This window comes from Lactuca saligna, chromosome 9, assembly GCF_052625555.1.
Source record: "Lactuca saligna cultivar CGN05327 chromosome 9, ASM5262555v1, whole genome shotgun sequence".
Lineage (NCBI taxonomy): Eukaryota > Viridiplantae > Streptophyta > Magnoliopsida > Asterales > Asteraceae > Lactuca > Lactuca saligna.
This window is the reverse complement of record NC_136425.1, coordinates 44687819-44710000: the sequence shown is the minus strand read 5'-3', so window position 1 is coordinate 44710000 and position 22182 is coordinate 44687819. Positions and strand designations below refer to the sequence as shown.

Genomic DNA, 22182 nt, shown 5'->3' with positions numbered 1-22182 from the left:
AAAACAAAGAATATATATCGATTTGGTGGCTTCTCTGTTGATCTTTATAATCTCAAGCAATATATACTCCTCTGCGACGGACCTCTACAACATCAAGCAAGATATTGCTCCTCTGACACCGCTCGCCGAAGAGATCCAAGCCAAAGAAATGAAATTGAAGGGTTAATGATGGATGAGGTTAAGTCACCGGAAAGGGTTAGTGGTGGAGGAGGTGGAGGTTACATGGAGATCATGGAGCTAGGGTTTTGGGTGGTTGGAGGCGACGATTGTAGCTTGGTTAGATGAATGAAACCCATTAATGTTGATGGTACAATTCCATTCAAACCTATAGCTAATGTAACGCCCCGACTCTTAGTTAATAATTTTATGGCTTTCATTTCCATAAATTGCAAGGTCTACTCGATGAGTTGGATGCCCTGACTCGTCGAGTAGAAGCGGTTTGGGCCACGTGTTTAAGTGACCTACTTGCCGAGTCCAAGATAGGACTCAACGAGTAGGAGCTGGAGGATAAAACCCTAATTTTCGGGCTTTTGCACCCTATTTAAAGGATCATTAGCCTCCCTTAGCCCCCTTACAGCCTCTTGAGAGTCCAACAAACCCTAATTCGTGTGTATGCTCCATTTTTGTGTGTTTTAAGCTTTAGAAGGTGGATCTTAGTGACAGGAGTTTGAAGATCAAGTAGCTAGCAGCAAGGAACGTGTGTAGATTTGAAGTCTACCTCAGTTTAGTATCATTGGAAGGTATCAAGTCGTTATATAGACCTCATTTCCTTCTAGATCTCATTTGGTTAAAGATTAGGGCTTTCCTAGCATATTAGGAAGCTATTCTTAGGTATGAGCTAAAATCTGAAGTTGCAACTTTAGATCTAAACTCTCTTTAATCTCTAAGTCCATAAAGCTTCCAACTTTAGCAAGTGTGAACCTCCCCTTAGATGTAAAACTCCATTACAAGCTTGGTTTTGACATTATAAGTCTTTAGAGCCTTGCATGCACGTAAAGTTTGCAACTTTATGTGATAAACATGCCTTGGGAAGCTGGATCTAAATGGATAATGGACTCGGTAAGTTGCATGGTCAACTCGGTGAGTCGATGAAGAGAGTCGTGTAAGGACTTATGCATGGACTCGGCGAGTCAGTGGGATGACTCGTTGAGTCAACTGGGGTTTTCACGACATTTGGACACACATGAACTCGGTGAGTTGAAGGGAAACTCGACGAGTCAGTGGGAGGGGATCTCGTGACTACTCCAGTTCTGGAAGGACTTCACAAGTCAGTGACTGCACTCGATGAGTCGGGTCAACATGGACTGTTGACCTTGACAGTTGACTTTGACTTTGACCAAGGGTTGGCTACTTGACTTTTGGGACATTTCGGGAAACTGTAAATTTATGAGTATGGTTCTATGGTGAATATAGGTGGTGGAGTTTGTAGCGGTGATCCGAGAGTTCGAGCCTATATTTCGAGTCGAGAGTTGAGAGGTGAGTTATCCTCATTATACTTAAGGGTCTAAGGCACCAAGACCGACCCTTTTGGATTGTTATGTTGATATGTTGTATGTTCGGGTATTGTATGATCCGTTAGACCAGTATCTCAGTAGATGGGATGTTATATGTCGTTATGATCTGTTAGATCAGTATCCTGGTAGATTGGATGTTATATGCCGTTATGATCAGTTAGATCAGTATCCCGGTAGGTAGGATGTTACATGTTGATATGATTCATTAGATCAGTATCATGATAGATAGGATGTGCAATGCTATTATGATTTTTTAGATCGGTTTATCTGTCTATAGACTATTATATGATTATTTGTTATATGTGCACATGTTGTTTGGCGGTTGAGGCTTATCTGCTTTGTGCGAAAGCCAATAGACCTGGACATTCCAACCTGTTGGTTGTGAGTTGTGAGTATTCCATCTCGAGGATGATTGGACTCATAGTATGTGGGAGTTCCAACCTGTTAGTTGTGGGCCTGGGGTATTCCATCATGAGGATGATTGAACCCATAGTATGTTGACATTCCAACCGGATGATTGAGGGCATGGGGTATTCCAACCCGATGGTTGACTGGACCCATAGTATGTTGTTTATGATTATATGTATATTATTGTGTGTATGAGTATTTTGTGGGAACTCACTAAGCTCTCAGACTTGCAGTTTTAGTTTATTGTTTCAGGTACATCAGGGGACCGCGACAAGGTAAAGGCGTGTTCGTATCGTTCCTCACTTTTCTATGACTTTGTTTCTGGGAGACTCTGATATAGACTATTTTGAAAACAAATTTGTAATAACTGTTGGTTTTTAAATGTTTTAAAAGTTTAAATTTGGCATGATTTTAATGGGTGTTACAGCTAACTCAAGATGATATTTAGGCTAGTAGCCGAAATCAAAATAGGAACAAAACCCATAAATTGAAATTAGGAAATCACGAGCCCATGGAAACAACATGAGCCCGACCTAAACCAGTTGTGCAATGTACATACACATTTCCTTTTTCTTCAGAATTCGCTTATTTCACTTAAGAAACAATTTTTGGTAAGCTGCTCTTTAACGAATCCGGATAAAAATCTCTTGCCTGCACTTTAAGAAAACACCACTTAATGGGAAAAAATAAACAAGATCTACTAAATTCTTGTGATTTTATTTGATTTGAGTTATTGGGGATTAGATAATTTATTGTGCTTACGGGTCTTCTCATGGGAATCAAAATCGGGACAAAAACCAATAACGGAAATTGAAAGCTCTGTGAGGTGAAAGAACTTGAAGTGCGAAAGGATTTCACATAGAGGGACAGTGGAGAAAGTTTGGAACACATTTTCAATAATAAATTTATTCAAATCGAAGCTTCAGTAGCAGCAAACGTAGGAGCTCAAAATGTCGGAGACGAGGGAGGTGGCTAGGGTTGGTGTTGGACCGTAGAAGAAACAATGGTGGTAGTTGGAAGAAGACTTCAGTCGTCGTTTGTAAAGAGGATGAAGGTTTAATTTAGGTTTGCCTTTAGGGAAAATGAAAAGAAGCCACGTAGATTTGGATTTATTTTACTTTTGAATTTTTTTTTTTTTGAAAAAAAGCCACCTATGATAAGTTTAACCGGTGAAACCGGATATAAATGGAATATTATCCTATTTAACAGGTAAATGACAGTTTAATGACCTATTGAATAAGAAAAACTTTGATGATCAAATCGAAAAAATGACAAAACTTTAATGTGTTATAGACACTTTCCCTTCAAATATTCGTTTGTGTTTAATAAATTTTTTTCAAACTCAGTTTGTCATTATTGTTTGTTTTTATTAGGTTTTTGGTTTACCATCACTTATAAATAGACTATTTTATCCTTAACGGTATTTTTTATATTTTAAATTACTTTTAATAAATATTTCTTTTTTTTATCAAAAAATAATAATAATTAGATATGTGGGTCCACCTCCTCCTCCACCCACCCACCCCTTCTTAGGCTTGACAATCGTGTCGTGTTCGGGTTGGTGTGTCGCAGGTTGGCGGGTCAAAATATGCTAACCCAAACACGATCCATTAAAATACAGATCACGGGTTGGCGGGTTTGGAATATAAACCAATATATGACCCGCCAACCCATTTATTTATACACGTTCACAAGTTGGCGGGTTCGTAGGTCAGATTTGGGTTCGTGGGTCCGAATTTTAGACATTTAAGTCTTAAACATCCAAATGAAAATTAAAAACATTCATAGAAACATGTTACAGACTTAGCCTTATATATTACGATTTACGACTTTAAACCATCCACCACGAGTCAAAATGTCGAAATAGTCAAATGGTCTATGAATCAATGGTATATATTATATAATACTTATTAAATATTAATACTTGATACATAAATACATTTAAAAATAAAATAAATTTTTTTATTAAGAATATAAACGAATTGGCAGGTCAACCCGTTTATTTTTTGAGAAACTCGCATATGACTCGTTTAATAAATGGGTTGGCGGGTTGACGGGTTGAAAAACTCAACCCAAACCCATTTATTTATGGTCGTGTCGCGGGTTGTGTCGAGAATTGCCAGCCTTACCCCTCCTATTAACCCTCTTCTTCCAGTCCTCTTTCACCCAACCCCCGACAACTCCTTTGTCTTCTCCAGCAAGAACGCAATCAAACCACCACCATACTCTTTGTCTTAAGTAAATTGCCAGAAAAATCAAAGCAGGAACCAGAACTTAAGCAAATCTCCACGAGATTTGAATTAAATCATAAAAGCTTAGCGGAAAACCGAAAATCATACCACAACATGATGCAAACCTTAAGAAAATCAAACCATACCCCATATTTGAAGCAAACTCTGAATAAACTGACAAATCTGAAGCAAACCCAGAAAATCAAACCTGAAGGAAATTGTTAGAGAAATCAGATCGGGAGAACCTATAGAAACCAGATTATCACAGATAGTGGAAGAGTCTGGAGAAACCAGAGAGTGTGATGGGGTGTCTTTCTATTTCAGCTTCACCAGAGAAGACATCGGTTTCAATGGCGGTGATGGAGTTAGCTCTAATGGATTTTATTGGCAAATCTTCCTATAGTGGTGTTAGCTCCGGTGGCGAAAATGTTAACGGCGTTGGTTGCTGAAAGATATGAGGTGGTGGCACCTGCCGACGAGATCATCGCTTCGATGGAAGCTCCGATGATGGAGGAAGGGTGGAGTTCCAGATTCAATGGAAGGAATAAACCGAATATGATTGAATGTGTTTTAAGTAGGGGTGTACACGGGGCGGTTCGGTTCGGATAGTAATAAAATTATGAACCATGACCACGGGGCGGGTACCTCATGCGCACTAACCGAAACCGAACCGTATTGACAAAAATATAAAAAATTAAATTCAATTGAAACTACAAACTCCATTTTAGTTATCTTTTTCTTAAAATTAGTAAGTCAAAGAGTTTACAAAAAAACATAATGATGTTTAAAAAACGTAATGAAGTTCAAATATCATATATTATAATTTGTATAATAAATACAATAATAAAAATAACAAGAAAATCAAATGAACATAGAATAACAAAATTGGAGTTGTTGATATGGATTTTTGTTTTGTTATTGGATTCGTAGATCAATCAAAACAATACTAATGAAATAATATTTTTTTTTACTTATATATATATATATATATATATATATATATATATATATATATATATATATATATATATATAACGGTTCGGTTCGGGTAACCGTGGATACCTAAATATGAAAACCAAAAACCGACCCGTTGATATCCGTTTTTTTCGGTTACGGTTTTTTCGGTTTCGGATAGGCCTGTTCGGCTCGGTTTTTCGGTTTTGCGGTTTTTTTGCACACCCCTAATTTTGATTTAGGAGATAAATATTAAAGAGGTCGAGACCTTTTTTTATTATATTAAAAAAAACATTTTAAAAATATAACAGTAAGAGAAAAACAATTTTTTGAGAGGACCAAAAACACAATAAACTAAAAAATAATAATAATAATAATAATAATAATAATAATAAAACCTTTAATTTATTCGTTTTATAAATACAATAACATATAACTTTTTTTCTAACTTAAATGAGTCAAATTAATAAATATGTATTATAAGTCTGTTAAATTAGCAATCAGCAATATAATAATAATATCGTATATTTAGCTTTATAATTATGTGCCAAAGTTTAATAGATGTCTTACTGGATCATTTTCCCTATATTTATGGTTACGTGGCATCAAAAGAGCAGCTACGTGTCAGAAAATAAGCATCGTGAATGCACGTGTAACATAAGGGGAAGCGGCTGGTCTCCTATATAAGTGCTTTGTGGTTTCTTTACATTTGTATTCGTTGTGATCAGATTTTAAAATGGGGAAAAGCTTGTATGTGTTTATGTTGTTCCTTGTTTTTTTCGCTGCAGGTATTTTATTTAATTCCTGTTTCATCTCTATTTTGTTTATGAAATGTTAGTATTTTTATGTTCTCTTGTTGCACATTCAAATATGAAGTTTTTCGTATACATGTTTCTATCACCTTAATTGTTTTTAACTGTGTAAAATTATATTTTCTTGCTATGATTAAGATGAAAATCATTAAATCAATGTGACTTTGAGACATTAAATTAATACGCAACTGACGATGTTTTTTTGTTGCAGATGAGACTTTGGTGAGTGTGACAGAAGCAAAAATGTGTCAAACGACGGGCCATGCGTTTAGTTGTGCGAATGATTGGACTTGTAATACTTCTTGCGAAAAACAAGGCTTTGCTAAAGGCAAATGTGATGGTATTCGTCGTCGTTGTACGTGTTACAAGCAGTGTTAAACATATATATGCTATGTGAAACCACTTTTACTATGTAACATTGGTCACGTGACTTTCGCCTATACCATCAGTCATATCTGATGATATATTATTATATCAATAAAGTTTGGCATTTATAATATACCTTCAAGTTGCAACTGTCTTATTTTCATCTGGTGTGACAACCTTTCACCAAAGCCCGCTAAAAAAAACTTGATATTCAATGTAATCAGCATTACAATGTGTATCAATATATTGAATTCCAAGATAATGTGCATAAAAAGATGCCCACAGCCTCCAGAAAAATCAAAACTTACTCGAATGGAGAAGTAAACCTCCTGAATGAAGACACAAATTAACGAAATTAAAAAACATAACTTTAGAACTCTAGAAAATCAAAAATCATAACACAAAAAATGTACATCAGATTAATTAGGTATCTTTAGATGTATATAAGATATCAGAGCTTTAGGTAGAAAATATCGCTCCGGAAGTGTCCATAGTCTGAAGTCTCAAACTCTTGTCTTCAATCTTCAAATTCAGGTATCCAGAGATGGTGTACAGAATAAATCGGGACAGATGGTGAGAGGTATTCAGAAATTGATTGGAAGATGGCGAAGGGTATATAAAAATCAGATATCCTTTATCCAGAATTCGGAAATTAGAGATATCCTTTATCCAGAATTCGGAAATTAGAGATATCCTTTATCCAGAATTCGGAAATTAAGAATCTATGAGATACCTATTGCTATCACACTGCTTCATATTATTTTTTTAATTAAATTTAGCTCAAAAATAAGGTAGATTTATTCAATAACATTACATTAATTTAAATAAAACTACACTACTTGCAAAAAATCAGAGAATTATAAAAAAAAAACATAAAAATTCCAATAATTAAAAAAAAAAAAAAAAAAAAAAAAAAAAAACAAACTTAATAATCTCATAAATGCTCCGTCACACGTTTCCCTGAACTCGTACTAGAACCTCCAAATTTAATCTCATAAATGCTCCATCACATGTTTCCCTGAACTCTACTAAAAATTCCGTCGTTACGAGTACAAACTCCTAAATCGGGATATTTGCGTTGTTTGGATTATACGTGCAATCGTTCTTCAATAATTCAATAATTATTACGAATTATAATACATGCATATATCATTCGTTTAATTCTATCCATACCAAATTCATGTAGCGTATTTCGTTACATGTCATGTCTACTCGATGATTTCAAATGCTCTTATTATATCATTTCTAGTAGATTTTCAATCTTTTTGTGAGCAACTTTGTTTTTTCAGTTCGATGTACCAACTATGTTTTCATAAAAGTAGAATAATCTTGTAACATCCCAAGATTTTCCATTTATAGTCCATGGGGGATAGAAGGGTGAAGCCATGAGAAGTCTAAGGGCTAAATTGCAATTTTGGGACCAAGAGGAGTACGTTGCGTGTACATAAGGGTACGTTGAGCATACTAGGGCGCGCCTAGTACGTTGCGCATACACTTGTGTACGCTGGGCGTACTCATGGTAGAAGGAAACCCTAATATTAGGGTTTGGGGACTATATAAGCAACATTATGAGTAGAAAATTCTCCCTTACCCCAGCCTCCACTACTTAGAGTCGTTTCCCCCAGAACCTAGCCATTTCCTCGAGTGTTTGAGCTTCTTGAGTGTTTTAAGAAGAAGGTGTTGCATCAAGGAGTTGGAGAAGAAGATCAAGCTTGTATATCTGAAGTTAGTTTTGTTGGATTAGGTGTCAAAGTTCATAACTATTTCTGGAATGTATCTGACCCGGTTAGCATGGTCCATTTGGGTTGCATGACATTGCAACGCTTGGATAGACTAAATGAGAGAAAGGTCATTTAAGGTTTATTAATATATTATAAGTTCTAATATATTAATAATATTATTTAATTAGTATTTATCAAAGAATTAATTTGGAATTAATTAAGTGATCAAAAAGAGACTAATTAAAGATATGGGGTTGATTGTGTAAATCATCTATTCTTGTATAGTGGACTAATGATCCATGGTTTATATCAATTTGGCTAAAACCCATAAGGGGCTCCATGGATAGTCCATGGAGGTTATAAACCCATGGATCATGGAATATGGAAAGTCATGTCAATTAGGGTTTACATGGAGTAACCCTATTTGTGACACAACTATATAAGAGACCCATGACTAGAAAAATCGGCACACTAAGAAGAGAACAAGAGGGCTAGCTGATTTTGAGTGATAAGTGTACTTCTCTCAAGGTTATTCCAAGTGTTGTGGTGTTGTGTGAGACATTTGAGGTATCACACTTGAGGTGCTAGGCTCACAAGGTTCTCAAGGAATCCAAGCAACAAGAAATGTATGTTTTCTTACTAGCTTTATGATTCTAGTTCCCCATGCTATGCTAGATAGGTTAAGAAACTTTGAAATCAAATTTTCATGTATCTTAGTAAAACATATATCCAAGGTTTCTAAGGTTGCATGTACACCTTAGGAGTGTTAGAATGCTCAAAACCCTTCGGTGGTATCAGAGCCTAGGCTTGTTTTCTTGATACTTGATGCAAACTTGTTTTTCAAAACCTAAATCTGCCCAGACTGGAAAACTCGACGAGTTCTGGCCAAAAATTCGCCGAGTTCATGAGTTATTACATGAACTCCATGAGTTCCTTATAGAACTCGACGAGTTTGTCATCCAGTGAGCAGTTTTTCGTGTTGTGCTGCTGGAAATGGACTAGAAACATCACCTTAAACTGTTTTGGTTTTATAAAACTTGTTTTAGATGGTGTAATGGATATGCTAATCCATTTTCAATGGCTATTATCAAAATTTAGTTTTGTATGGTTTATTTATGATTCTTGAAATTGTTGATATGGATGTTCATGAACTTATGAGTTTAGAAGATCATAAGAATTATTTGCAACTTGCTTGGTAGTTTAATTCATGATCTTGATGTGTTTTAATCGAATACATAATTTGTCATCAAGTTATGGATTACCAAAAAGCCACTCTTTTAAAGTCCATTACAGAAACACATAGGTTACATAAAATGAAAAGTTTCTCATTTTAATAAACCATTAACTCATAAGTTATGAAAGATGAAAAGTTTTGTAAGTTACAAAACTTGCCCTCAAGTTTTAGAACATGTAAAGTCACTTTAAAAACTTTAGTTCCAACCCCTAGAATTTTAAAAGTTAAAATTCAACCCTTATACTTTATAATATTATAAGTTAACAATATATATATATATATATATATATATATATATATATATATATATATATATATATAAGAATAAGTCTTTTTACCGTTAGTAGGTCTCATTCACGAAGTCGGTCTATAATGGGGGTATAAGGTTGTTGGGTATAAAATGGCAGCTTAATGGATGTCCACTCTCACCCACCACTTCCTTGACTGGTAGAGGGTCGTTAGCCAAACCAGTAGGACAATGACTTTAAAGTAACTAAATGTTTTTATAAATTCTCAATCTTAGTTACTTTAGGAAAATGTGAATAAGGTGCTAACCCATGAAATTACACTTTGCACTTTGCTTAAGTCGTTAGTGGAGTGTGTGTGGTTAACCGGCACACTAAACATGGACTTAACAAGGGTGGCTTAAGGTTTATCATAGATCGGTGGAGCGCGTGTGGTTAACCAACACATCGGTTGAGTGATAAATATTAAGATTACCAAGTAATTTGCATGGTTACTTCACACCTTGTTTTGTGATCCTCGGCATCCCAGCCACAAAAGTTGAAGGCACACTCAAGATTGAAACATGCCATTGAAAAGTTCAATGAATCTCAAAGAATCTAGGAGTTTCAAAACCAATTAAAACCTAATAATTTATTTCGTTTTTCATGGTGGAAATTGGTGAACCATCATTCACCTACCTTCAAATATTTTATAGCTTGGATTACGCCATCCCTCTTCTAAATTATAAAATATTGTGTTGGGTCCTACCCTTAATATTAAATTTTGGTGTCTTATTAAGGACTATCTTTATATCTAATCTAAACTTGTCTTTCTTCTCTTTCAGATGTCTTCCAACAATCCTGCTTTTGGCTCAAACTCTACCGGCTCCTTCTCTCTCATGAACCTTTGTGGGAGAGTCGTCTTTGATGGATCCAACTTTATGGATTGGATCAGGAACATCAGGATGGTCACTCGGTATGAGGACAAGGAATATGTCCACGACAAGGACCTTAAGGAACTTGATTCGTCTGCTACTCCTGAGGAGATCGCTGAATACCATCCACATGAGAGAGATGCTACAAAGTGGCATGTATCATGTTGGCCACAATGATAGCCGAGCTCCAAAAGTCCTATGAGGACTACTACCCTTTTGAGACGCACCAGGACTTGATGGACCGCTACCATCAGATTGCTCATCAAGAGCGGTATGAAATCATCTCCTCCATGATAACAACCCGGATGAAGGATGGTGAACCCATCACGGGCCACATGCAAAAAAATGTAAAAGGTATGTGGACCGTTTGTAGAAACTGAATGTGAACTTCCCCTAGGAGTTGGCAATTGACATCATTTTGCACTCCTTAACTTCGTGTTATGATCAATTCTGAATGACATACCACATGAACAAGGAGGAAGTTACACTAAGAAAACTTCAAGGATTCTGAAGACCGCCGAAAGTGGTCTTAAGGATAAATCGGTTGTTACCACTCCTACTCCTACCGCGGCCCCTGTCTTGGCAATCGGGCAAGGCAAAGAAAAGAAGAGGAAGAGCCCTTCGAAGGGTACCAAGGGAAAGTCCCATGATGGCTCCTGTTCAATTGGAACCAAGTAAGGTTTTGTCACTCCTTCTGCGAACCCTAAAGAGGCTGAATGCTTTTATTGCCATGAAAAGTCGCACTAGAAGCGAAACTGCCCAAAGTACCTGCAAGATGTAAAGGATGGGAAAGTAAAACCCAACCATGTAGGTATTTACATTATATTGTCTAATAACTCACCCCATTCTAATTCTTGGGTCCTTGATACAGGTTGTGGCATTCACATATGTTCTGATTTGCAGGGACTAAGAAGAAGTGAGAATGTGGAGCATGGGAAGATAAACTTGATCATGAGGAATATAAAAGCCTCACCTGTCACCAAGATTGGAGTTTATTCTTTGTTGCTAAGTAGTGGGTTAGTGTTAGATTTGAATAAGTGTTGTTAATCATCTGAAATGGCGAGAAATATTATTTCTTTTCATGGTTTGTACAAACAAGGTTTTACCTTTTCGTTTGATAATGAATGTGGTGGTATTAATGATTTCTTTAATAATGTTCTTTATTTTAAAGCATTGCCTTGTGATGGTGTGTATGAAACTATGTTGGTTGTTGATAACCTAGGAAATAATGTATTGTGTATCGATTCTTCCACTAGCTTGGATAAAGCATCATTATGGCATTGTCGTCTTGGACATGTAAGCAAGAAACGCATAGGCCAACTCCAAAAGTCTGGAGTCTTGGAGTCATTTGACCTAAATTCGGATGATAGTTGTGAATCTAGTTTCCTTGGGAAAATAACAAAGTCACCCTTCACTGGTACTTGTGCTAGGGGTGAGGGTTTTTTGGACCTCATACATACTGATGTGTGTGGACCCTTCAGAACCGCCACAAGAGATGCTAACCGATTCTATGTGACTTTTACTGATGATTTTAGTAGATATGGATATATCTAATTAATCAAGCATAAGTCAGAAACCTTTGAAAAGTTCAAGGAGTTTAAACATGAAGTAGAGAATCAGTTGGGCAGGAACATTAAAAAGCTTCGATCTGATTAAGGTGGTAAGTATCTTAGTACAAAGTTCCTTAACTATCTTAAGGAATGTGGGATTGTCTCACAATTGACACCTACCAGGACACCACAGCTTAATGGTATGGCTGAGAGGCGTAATCAAACCTTGTTGGATATGGTTCGTTCCATGATGATTCGAGCTTCGCTACCAATCTCATTTTGGGGGTATGCCTTAGAGACTGCTGCCCATATCCTTAATAGTCCCTACCAAAAAGGTTGCCAAAACACCTCACGAGATGTGAACTGGAAAAGTTCCCAATCTAGATCACATCAAAATTTGGGGTTGCGAGGCTCTCGTGAGGCATGAGACTCATGATAATCTCGAACCTCGAAGTGAGAGGTGTATTTTCATCGGCTACCCACATAAGTCCTTTGGTTACCTCTTCTACAGACCCAGTGATAATGTGGTCTTTGTAGCAAGGAGGGGAGTCTTTCGTGAGAGAGAGTTCATAATCCAAGGAAACAGTGGGAGGCAAATTGACCTTGAAGAAATTCAAGAGTCAAGTGGTGAAGGAACCTCAAACCCTAGCAATCAACCTGAGGAGGAAACTCCTGTTGATCCGAAAAAAGAGTTTGTACCTCTGAGGCGTTCCACGAAAATTAGGAATGCACCTGAGCATTACTATGGTTTCCATATTACTACGGAAGGTGATACACTTATCAGTGATAGCACACTGGTAAGTCTGGATGAACCTAACAGCTACACGGAAGCCATGGCAGGCTCTGAGGCTGCTAAATGGAAAGAGGCTTTGGACAACGAGATACAGTCCATGTATGACAATCAAGTTTGGAACTTGGTTGACAATGTACCAGGTCGTAAGACAGTCGGGTGCAAATGGATCTTCAAGAAGAAGACCGAAATGGATGGTAATGTACACAATTATAAGGAGCGACCGGTTGCAAAGGACTTTCCTCAAACTCCGGGAGTTGATTATGATGAGACATATTCACTAGTAGCGAAGATTAAGTCTATTAGGGTTATGTTAGCCATTGCTGCATTTCATGATTATGTAATATGGCAAATGGATGTTAAAACCTCTTTCCTTAATGGAATGTTGGCTGAGGATGTTTACATGAGTCAGCCAGAGGGTTTTATCAGCACAAATTACCCTAATAGATTGTGTAAGCTTGAGAAATCCATTTATGGATTGAAACAAGCACCTCGCAGATGGAATCTTTGTTTCGATGAGAAAGTCAAAGAGTTTTTCTTTTCGTGGAGTGAAGATGAATCTTGTGTATATGTCAAGGCTAGTGGGAGTATAAATAGCTTTTTGGTATTGTATGTGGATGACATACTACTTATAGGAAATGACATCCCAACTCTACAGGAAGTGAAATCCTGCCTTGGGAAGTGTTTCCTTATGAAGGACCTTGGAGAAGATGCCTATATCCTAGGGATAAGGATTTTGAGAGACAGGAGTAAAAGACTAATTGGACTTAGTCAGAGTACCTACTTGGAAAAGGTGCTGAATAGGTTCAACATGCAGAATTCCAAGAAAGGAGAGTTACCGATCCAAAGTAACGCCAGATTGAGTAAGACTCAGAGCCCGAGTACAGAGGCTGAGATAGCAGAGATGAGTTGAGTATCGTATTCTTCCACTATAGGCTCGATTGTGGATGTTATGACTTATACTCATCCTGATGTGGCCTTTGCGTTGAGCATGGTCAGCAGATATCAGGAGAATCCTGGAAAGGATCACTGGACTGCGGTAAAGAACATTCTCAAGTACCTGCGGAGGACTAGGGATTGGGTCCTTACCCCCGGTAGGAGTGATAACTTGAGAGTAGTAGGGTACAGTGATGCTAGCTTCCAGAATGATAGGGATAATTTCCGCTCTTAGTCAGGCTGGTTCTTTACCTTAAACGGAGGAGCAATTACATGGAAAAGTTCCAAGCAGGAGACAGTGGATGATTCAACTTGCGAATCAAAGTATATAGCGGAAAGCAAGGTAGGAAAGGAGGCTATATGGCTAAAGAACTTCATTGAAGACCTTGGAGTTATACCGGCTATAAAGGAGCCTATAAAGATTTTCTGGGAAACTGCAGTTGCCTTAGCCAAGGAACCAAGGGATCACGGGAGATCCAAACACATCGACAAAAACTACCATTTCATCAGACATAGAATAGAAGAAGGACTCCTCGTGGTAAAGAGGATATCATCAGATGAGAACCCAACAGATCCCCTCACGAAGGGACTGGGTAGGGTTAAGCATCTCCAGCATGCGAGGCGCATAGGGCTGAAGGATGATATTAGTTTTTTGTAATTAGATAGCCTTGATATGTGTAAAGTGTAATTGACATTTGATGATGAATAAAAGTTGTTGTTTATTTATAAGTAAAGTGTTGCTATATTTTGTCAATCGTTTACTATCATTTCAATTTGCATGTTTTGACTTCCAGAATAATTATGCTATGGTATATCATATTCTTCAAATTCTCCACAGTCGGTCATATGTTGGAAGTAGATATGAATCAAGACTGTCATAAGTTGGCTTGTAGATGTCTTAGATGTTGGACATAGCAAGGTGTTGCTACAACACTCATAAGTGCTCATAAGTTCTGAGTATTGGATTCAACCCACGCTCACTTGTATCACTTCATGGAATTTATCTCGAGTGATCGTGAGACGATAATACCATATAAGTCTTCAAACCTAGAGATATGAGTTGTTGCCTATGAGTTGGTTATGCATTGATTGTATAAAAACGCATTGGTAACTCGATGTTAAAAAATGTGCCTTTGTGTATGATTCAACAACTAGTAGAACAAGCATATGAATCGAAGTTTATTTGTTCCTTCTTGGATTAGAATTAATATTTGGGTCCCTCAATGATTTTGTTGTGACCTGTGTATCGGGCCCAGTAAGAACTAAATTTATGTGTTCGATTAAGTTCTATGTCAAACAAATCGGAAATTAGAAACAAACTGTTGGACAATAAGTAAGACATTGTTCCATGTATTTTTCAGGCTGATATCTACAACAGAGGATTATATGATCACTTATCTTAAATGGCGCATCATCATCATCTCAGTTCCGCGAGACCTTGAAAGAGCTACGATTGTTGATCGGTTCCTGAAGTCATTCTTGCAGTTATAGTTATTAGACTTATCCAAGTGGGAGATTGTTGAATTAGGTGTCTAAGTTCATAACTATTTCTAGAATGTACTTGACCCGGTTAGCATGGTTCATTTGAGTTGCATGGAATTGCAACGCTTGGATAGACTAAATGAGAGAAAGGTCACTTAAGGTTAGTAATATATTATAATTTCTAATATATTAATAATATTATTTAATTAGTATTGATCAAAGAATTAATTTGGAACTAATTAAGTGATCAAAAAGAGACAAATTAAATATATGGGGTTGATTGTGTGAATCATCTATTCTTGTATAGTAGGCTAATGATCCATGGTTTATATGAATTGGGCTAAAACCCATAAGGGGCTCCATGGATAGTCCATGGAGGTTATAAACCCATGGATCATGGAATATGGAAAGCCATGTCAATTAGGGTTTACATGGAGTAACCCTACTTGTGACACAACTATATAAGAAACCCATGACTAGCAAAATCAGCACACTAAGAAGAGAACAAGAGGGATAGCCGATTTTAAGTGATAAGTGTACTTCTCTCAAGGTTATTCCAAGTTTTGTGATGTTGTGTAAGATATTTGAGGCATCACACCTGAGGTGCTAGGCTCACAAAGTTCTCAAGGAATCCAAGCAACAAGAAAGGTATGTTTTCTTACTAGCTTTATGATTCTAGTTCCCCATGCTATGCTAGATAGGTTAAGAACCTTGGAAATCAATTTTTCATGTATCTTAGTAAAACATAGATCCAAGGTTTTTAGGGTTGCATGTACACCTTAGGAGTGTTAGAATGCTCAAAACCCTTCAGGTTTGTGCCCGAAAAGCTCCAAGAGGTAAAAGGCTTGGAACTTTATACTTGTATGAGATAGATATAGTCATTTTAGCTTTATGGAAGCATTCTTGTCCCAAAAGTCCCAAAACGGTGCATGTTATGATTTGAATGAAATGAGTTGTCCTTTCAGACCTTAGAAGAGGTCATAAATGATAAAAATGGTGTCCTAATAGCTAGATTGGTCTCATGCATGAAGTAGGAAGGTCTTAATGGATTAATGATGGGTTTTAGCCATAAGAACTTTCCTATGTGCGCATGCAAAACCCTAATGCTCGGATCTAGGCTTTCTAATTAAACATGCTTTGAATCCAATACTTCTAATGGCTAATTAGAATAAATAACAACATTGAAACAGATCTAGAACCATACCATTGAATTCCTTGTTGATCTTGTTGTCTTGGAGCTTCTAGAGTCACAAATGTCACTCCTCTAATGGCTTACAAACACCAATAGCAAGAAAGATGATTTAGGAGAGAGGAGAGGGGAGGGATTCGGCCAGAGTATCTCTACTTTAGATGGTGTGTCGAATTCCCTCACCCCTAGGGTCTATTTATACTTGTAGACTCCTTAAGGATTACAGCTTTAACCCTAATTGGATAACTTAGACTTTAAGTTAATCCATATCCTTTCCTTGATAACCCTATGGACGATTTTGGCTTATCCAAGCCCTAGAAATCGTCCATCCTATCTTGGATAAGGATTTATAGTCTAAAGTGTAATTATCAAACAATTGACAGTTTATACCCTCTTATTTAATTAATCTCTTTAAGTCACCAAATTAATTCCAATTAATCTATGACTTATATTAATCAAATAACCATATATTATTCCTTATAATATTTACTCTCTCTTAACAAAACATCCATCAAGTTGCTATGGTGAAGGCAACCCAAAAGGACCATGCACAACCGGGTCAAATACTTGTCTAATATAGTTGCAGCCTTAGACACTATTCCAACAGTCTCCCACTTGGATAAGTCTAGTAACTATACAAGTACAATTCGGTTTGCAATCGTAGCTCTCAAAGACGCTATTAAACTCTGATCTAATCAATCTTGTCCTTTAGATAAGGGATCGTACAGTCCTCTGTTAGATATCATGCTGACAATCCTATTGAATGGTTAGTCTAGCATTTGATTTCTCGATCTCCGATTTATTCGACATAGAACTTAATCAAACACATCAATTCAGTTCTGACCGGGCCCGGCACATAAGTCAAATCAAATCATCGAGTGGCCAAGATATCTCTTCTACCCTCTTAGGATAAAATTTACAGATAAACTTCGACTTATATGCATTTACTTATTCATTAACCAACTATACACAACAATACGTTTTATAACACCGAGTTACTGATGCGTTTTCGCATTATCAATGTACAATCAATTAACAAATAATAAACCATATATCTAGGTTTTAAGACTATATGATATTATCGTCTTGCGATCACCTTTTATATCGTATTCCATAAAGTGATTCCAGCAAGCGCGGGTTTGTTCCAATGCTCAAAACCAGTTCATAAGCACTCATGAAAGTTGCAGCAACCCTTTGCTATGTCTAACACCATTTAGACAATCTACACACCAATTCATGACAATCTTCATTCATATCTACTTCCAACATATGAACGATTGTGGACAATTTGAATAATTCGATTATTCCTAATAAATTCAATTATTCTGGAAGTCAAAACATGCAAAGTGAAACAATAGTTAAACAATTAACATATGACAGTAACTTTACTTATAAATAAAACTCCTTTATTTAATCATCAAATGTTAATTACATTTATCTATTATACGTTTCTAATAGTATCTAATCTATACTAATATCATCCTTCAGCCCAATACTCCTAGCATGCTACAAGTGCTTAACCCTACTCAGTCCCTTCGTAAGCGGATCTGTTGGGTTATCTTCTGATGATATCCTCTTAACTATGAGTTGTCCTTCTTCTACACGATGTCTAATGAAGTGATATTTTCTATTGATATGTCTTGATCTACCATGATCCCTCGGTTCCTTGGACAAGGCAACCGCACCTTCGTTATCACAGAAAATCTCTATGGGCTCCTTTATGGCAGGCATAACTCCAAGATCACCAATGAAGTTCTTTAGCCATATTGCCTCCTTCGACGCTTCGCTCGCTGCGATGTACTCTGATTTGCATGTTGAATCAGCTACGGTTTCTTGCTTGGAACTCTTCCAAGTTACTGCTCCTCCATTTAGGGTAAAGACCCAGCCCGACTGCGAACGGTAGTTGTCCTTATCGGTCTGAAAACTAGCATCACTATACCCTCGCACCTTCAAGTCATCACTCCCTCCAAGGACTTAGAACCATTCTTTCGTCCTCCGAAGGTACTTAAGGATGTTCTTTACCGCAATCCAATGTGCTTTGCCAGGGTTCCCTTGATATCTGCTAACCATGCTCAAAGCGAAAGCTACATCAGGGCGAGTACAAGTCATAGCGTACATGATTGAGCCAACTGCGGAAGCGTGCGGTATTCGGCTCATTTCTTCTATTTCAGCTTCAGTACTCGGACTTTGAGTCTTACTCAACTTGGCATTTCCTTGTATCGGTAGTTCTCCCTTCTTTGAGTTTTCCATACTAAAATGTTTTAGTACCTTCTCTAAGTAAGTATTCTGACTAAGTCCACTTAGTCTCTTACTTCTTTCTCTTACTATCCTTATTCCCAAAATGTAAGAAGCCTCTCCGAGGTCCTTCATAGCGAAACACTTCCCTATCCAGGACTTGACTTCCTGCAGAGTCGGGACATCGTTTCCTATGAGTAATATGTCATCGACATATAGAACGAGGAAGCTTACTATACTCCCACTGGCTTTGACATATACACAAGATTCGTCTTCGCTTCGTACAAATCCAAACTCTTTGACTTTCTCATCGAAGCAAAGATTCCATCTGCGAGACGCTTGCTTAAGTCCATAAATGGACTTCTCAAGCTTACACACTCTATTTGGATGCTTCGGATTCACAAACCCCTCTGGCTGAGCCATGTAAACATCCTCAGCCAACTTTCCATTAAGGAAGGTGGTCTTGACATGCATTTGCCAAATTTCATAATCATGAAATGCGGCAATTGCTAGCATCACTCTAATAGATTTAATCTTCGCAACTGGTGAGAAGGTCTCATCATAGTCAACTCCTGGAGTTTGAGTAAAGCCCTTCGCAACCAATCGCGCTTTATACGTGTGTACGTTCCCATCCACGTCGGTCTTCTTCTTGAAGATCCACTTGCACCCAACGGTCTTACGTCCGGGCACATAATCAACCAAATTCCAAACTTGGTTATCGTACATGGATTGGATCTCGCTATCCATTGCCTCTTTCCATTTCGCAGACTCCGGGCCTGCCATGGCTTCTTTATAGCTATTAGGTTCATCAAGATTTACTAGTGTACCATCACTAATATACGTCTCCCCTTCGGTAGTAATATGAAAACCATAAAACTGGGGATGAACTCTAACTCTATCGGAACGTCTAAGAGGTAAGGACTCATCAATCAGTTCAACCGGAGTTTCCTCCTCGGGTTGAATGCCAGCGGTAGAGGTTCCTTCATCTATCGACTCTTGAATCTCTTCAAGTTCGATTTGCCTCCCACTGTCTCCTTGGCATATGAGTTCTCGCTCTCGGAAAACTCCTCTCCTCGCAACAAAGACAACATTGTCTTTCGGTCTATAGAAGAGATATCCAAAGGATGTCTGCGGGTAGCCGATGAAAATACATCGCTCACTTTGAGGTTCAAGCTTTTCGTGAGTATCTCGTCTTACAAAAGCCTCGCAAACCCAAACCTTGATGTGTGCCAACAAGGGAGCTTTCCCCGTCCACATCTCGTGAGGTGTTTTGGAAACCTTCTTAGTAGGGACTCGGTTAAGGATATGGGCGGCAGTCTCTAAGGCATACCCCCAAAAGAAGATAGGTAGTGAAGAACGACTCATCATAGAGCGAACCATATCCAATAAGGTTCGATTACGCCTTTCTGCCACACCATTCAACTGCGGTGTCCTAGGAGGCGTCAATTGCGAAACTATTCCACACTCCTTGAGATAATCGTGGAATTCAAGACTTAGGTACTCTCCTCCTCGATCGGATCGAAGCATCTTGATTTTCCTGCCCAATTGATTCTCCACTTCATTCTTGAACTCTTTGAACTTTTCAAAGGTTTCTGACTTTTGCTTGATTAAATAGATATACCCATATCTACTATAATCATCGGTAAAAGTCACATAGAAGCGGTTCCCATCCTTCGTGGTTGATCTAAAGGGTCCACATACATCGGTATGTATTAGGTCCAATAGCCCCTCACCCCTTTCACAAGTATTTGTGAAGGGTGACTTAGTCATCTTTCCAAGTAAACAAGACTCGCATGTGTCATCTTCCCTAAGGTCGAATGACTCCAACACTCCATCCTTTTGGAGTTGGGCTATGCGTTTCTTGTTGACATGTCCAAGACGGCAATGCCACAAGGATGCTTTATCCATACTAGTGGAAGAATCAATATTCAAAACATCATTTCCTAAGTTATCAACAATCATAACAGTTTCATATATTCCATTACATGGTATAGCTTCAAAGTAAAAGACACTATTTAGATAAGCCAAAATAGACCCATTCTCATTATTAAAAGAAAATCTAAATCCTTGTCTATATAAACCATGAAATGAAATGATGTTTCTAGCCATTTCTGGCGAATAGCAACAATTGTTCAAATCTAAACATAAATTATTCCTAAGCACTAAAGAATACACTCCAATCTTGGTAACAGGCGACGATCTTCTGTTCCCCATGATTAGATTGATCCTTCCTTGCTCCACATCCCTACTTCTTCTTAGTCCCTGCACATTTGAACAAATGTGATAACCACAACCGGTGTCAAGAACCCAAGAAATAGCATGATTAGAATCGTTAGATTTAATTGTGTATATACCTGCGAAAGATGGCTTGATCTTTCCTTCTTTGATTGCTTGCAGGTATTCTGGGCAGCTTCTCTTCCAATGTCCTATCTTGTGGCAGTGGTGGCACTCTGCCTCCTTCGGGTTAGGATAGGGCTTAGAGGGATCAACTTTGGTCCCACTAGAAGAGGCACCATCTCGGGCTTTAACCTTGCGATAGTTCTTTGATGAAGCCTTCCTCTTCTTTCCCTTTCCTTGACCAATTGCCAAGACAGGAGCAGCAGACGGATTGGGAGTAGGTGCAACAGACTTATCTTTGAAGTTGCTCTCAGTGACTCTCAAAAGACCTTGGAGTTTGCTTAGGGTGACCTCCTCTTTGTTCATGTGGTAGGTCATCCTAAATTGGTTGTACATCGGAGGCAAAGAGTGAAGCACCATGTCGATCGCCAAGTCTTCCCCAAAGTCAACATTTAACTTGCGAAGGCGATCGACATACCTTTGCATCTTTTGCAGGTGCACGGTAAGAGATTCTCCATGACCCATCTTAGCGGAAATCATGTTAGTGAAAATCTCATAACGCTCTTGTCTCGCGTTTTGGTGGTATCTCTCCAACAAGTCTTGATGCATCTCGTATGGGTACATGTCCTCGTAGGACTTTTGGAATTTAGAGTTCATGGTGGCAATCATGATGCAATGTACCTTCGTTGCATCTCGCTCATGAGTCTCAAAAGCGGTGATTTCGGCCGGAGTAGCGATTTCGGGGTTGATTTTCTCAAGCTTTTCATCGAGGACATACTCCTTATCCTCATAGCGAGCAATGGTGCGAATGTATCTTATCCATTCGCTAAAGTTCGTTCCATCGAAGGTGACCTTTTGGCAAAGGCTCATCAACGTGAAAGAACTCGCAGCAACGTTGTTTGCGTTCGACATCTATAGAAAGGACAAAGATAGATTAGAATAAGAATCCCTAATTATCACCCAATAAGAAAAATTAGGGTTAGGATCCAACAATAACATTTACATATTAGAAAAGGGATGCCGTAATCTAACATGAAAATAAATTGAAGGTAAGTGAATGACGATTCACTAATTCTCCATTACAAAACCTAGACTATTAGTCCTAAGTGTATTGAGAATTCCTAGGTTCGGATGAGATTCATTGAAACTATTCAATGGCATGTTTAAATCTCGATATGCCCCTCTTGTTTGTGACTGGGATGCCGAGGATCACAAAGCGGGTGTGAATTACCATGCAAATTCACATGGTGCCTTCATTGTAACG

The 22182-nt window shown here is 37.9% G+C and overlaps 2 long non-coding RNA genes across 2 annotated transcripts; one reads left to right on the top strand and one right to left on the bottom strand.

Moving 5' to 3' along the window:
- Window positions 1-5752: 5752 nt before the first annotated feature.
- LOC145017758 (uncharacterized) lies at window positions 5753-6418 on the top strand. Its single transcript, XR_013666654.1, has 2 exons — window positions 5753-5895; window positions 6131-6418. It is a non-coding gene; the product is annotated as an uncharacterized LOC145017758 (long non-coding RNA).
- On the bottom strand, window positions 6238-6941 carry LOC145017760 (uncharacterized). The gene is made up of 2 exons (XR_013666655.1): window positions 6699-6941; window positions 6238-6614 (listed from the first exon to the last, which is right to left on the bottom strand). It is a non-coding gene; the product is annotated as an uncharacterized LOC145017760 (long non-coding RNA).
- Between the last annotated feature and the right edge of the window lie 15241 nt (window positions 6942-22182).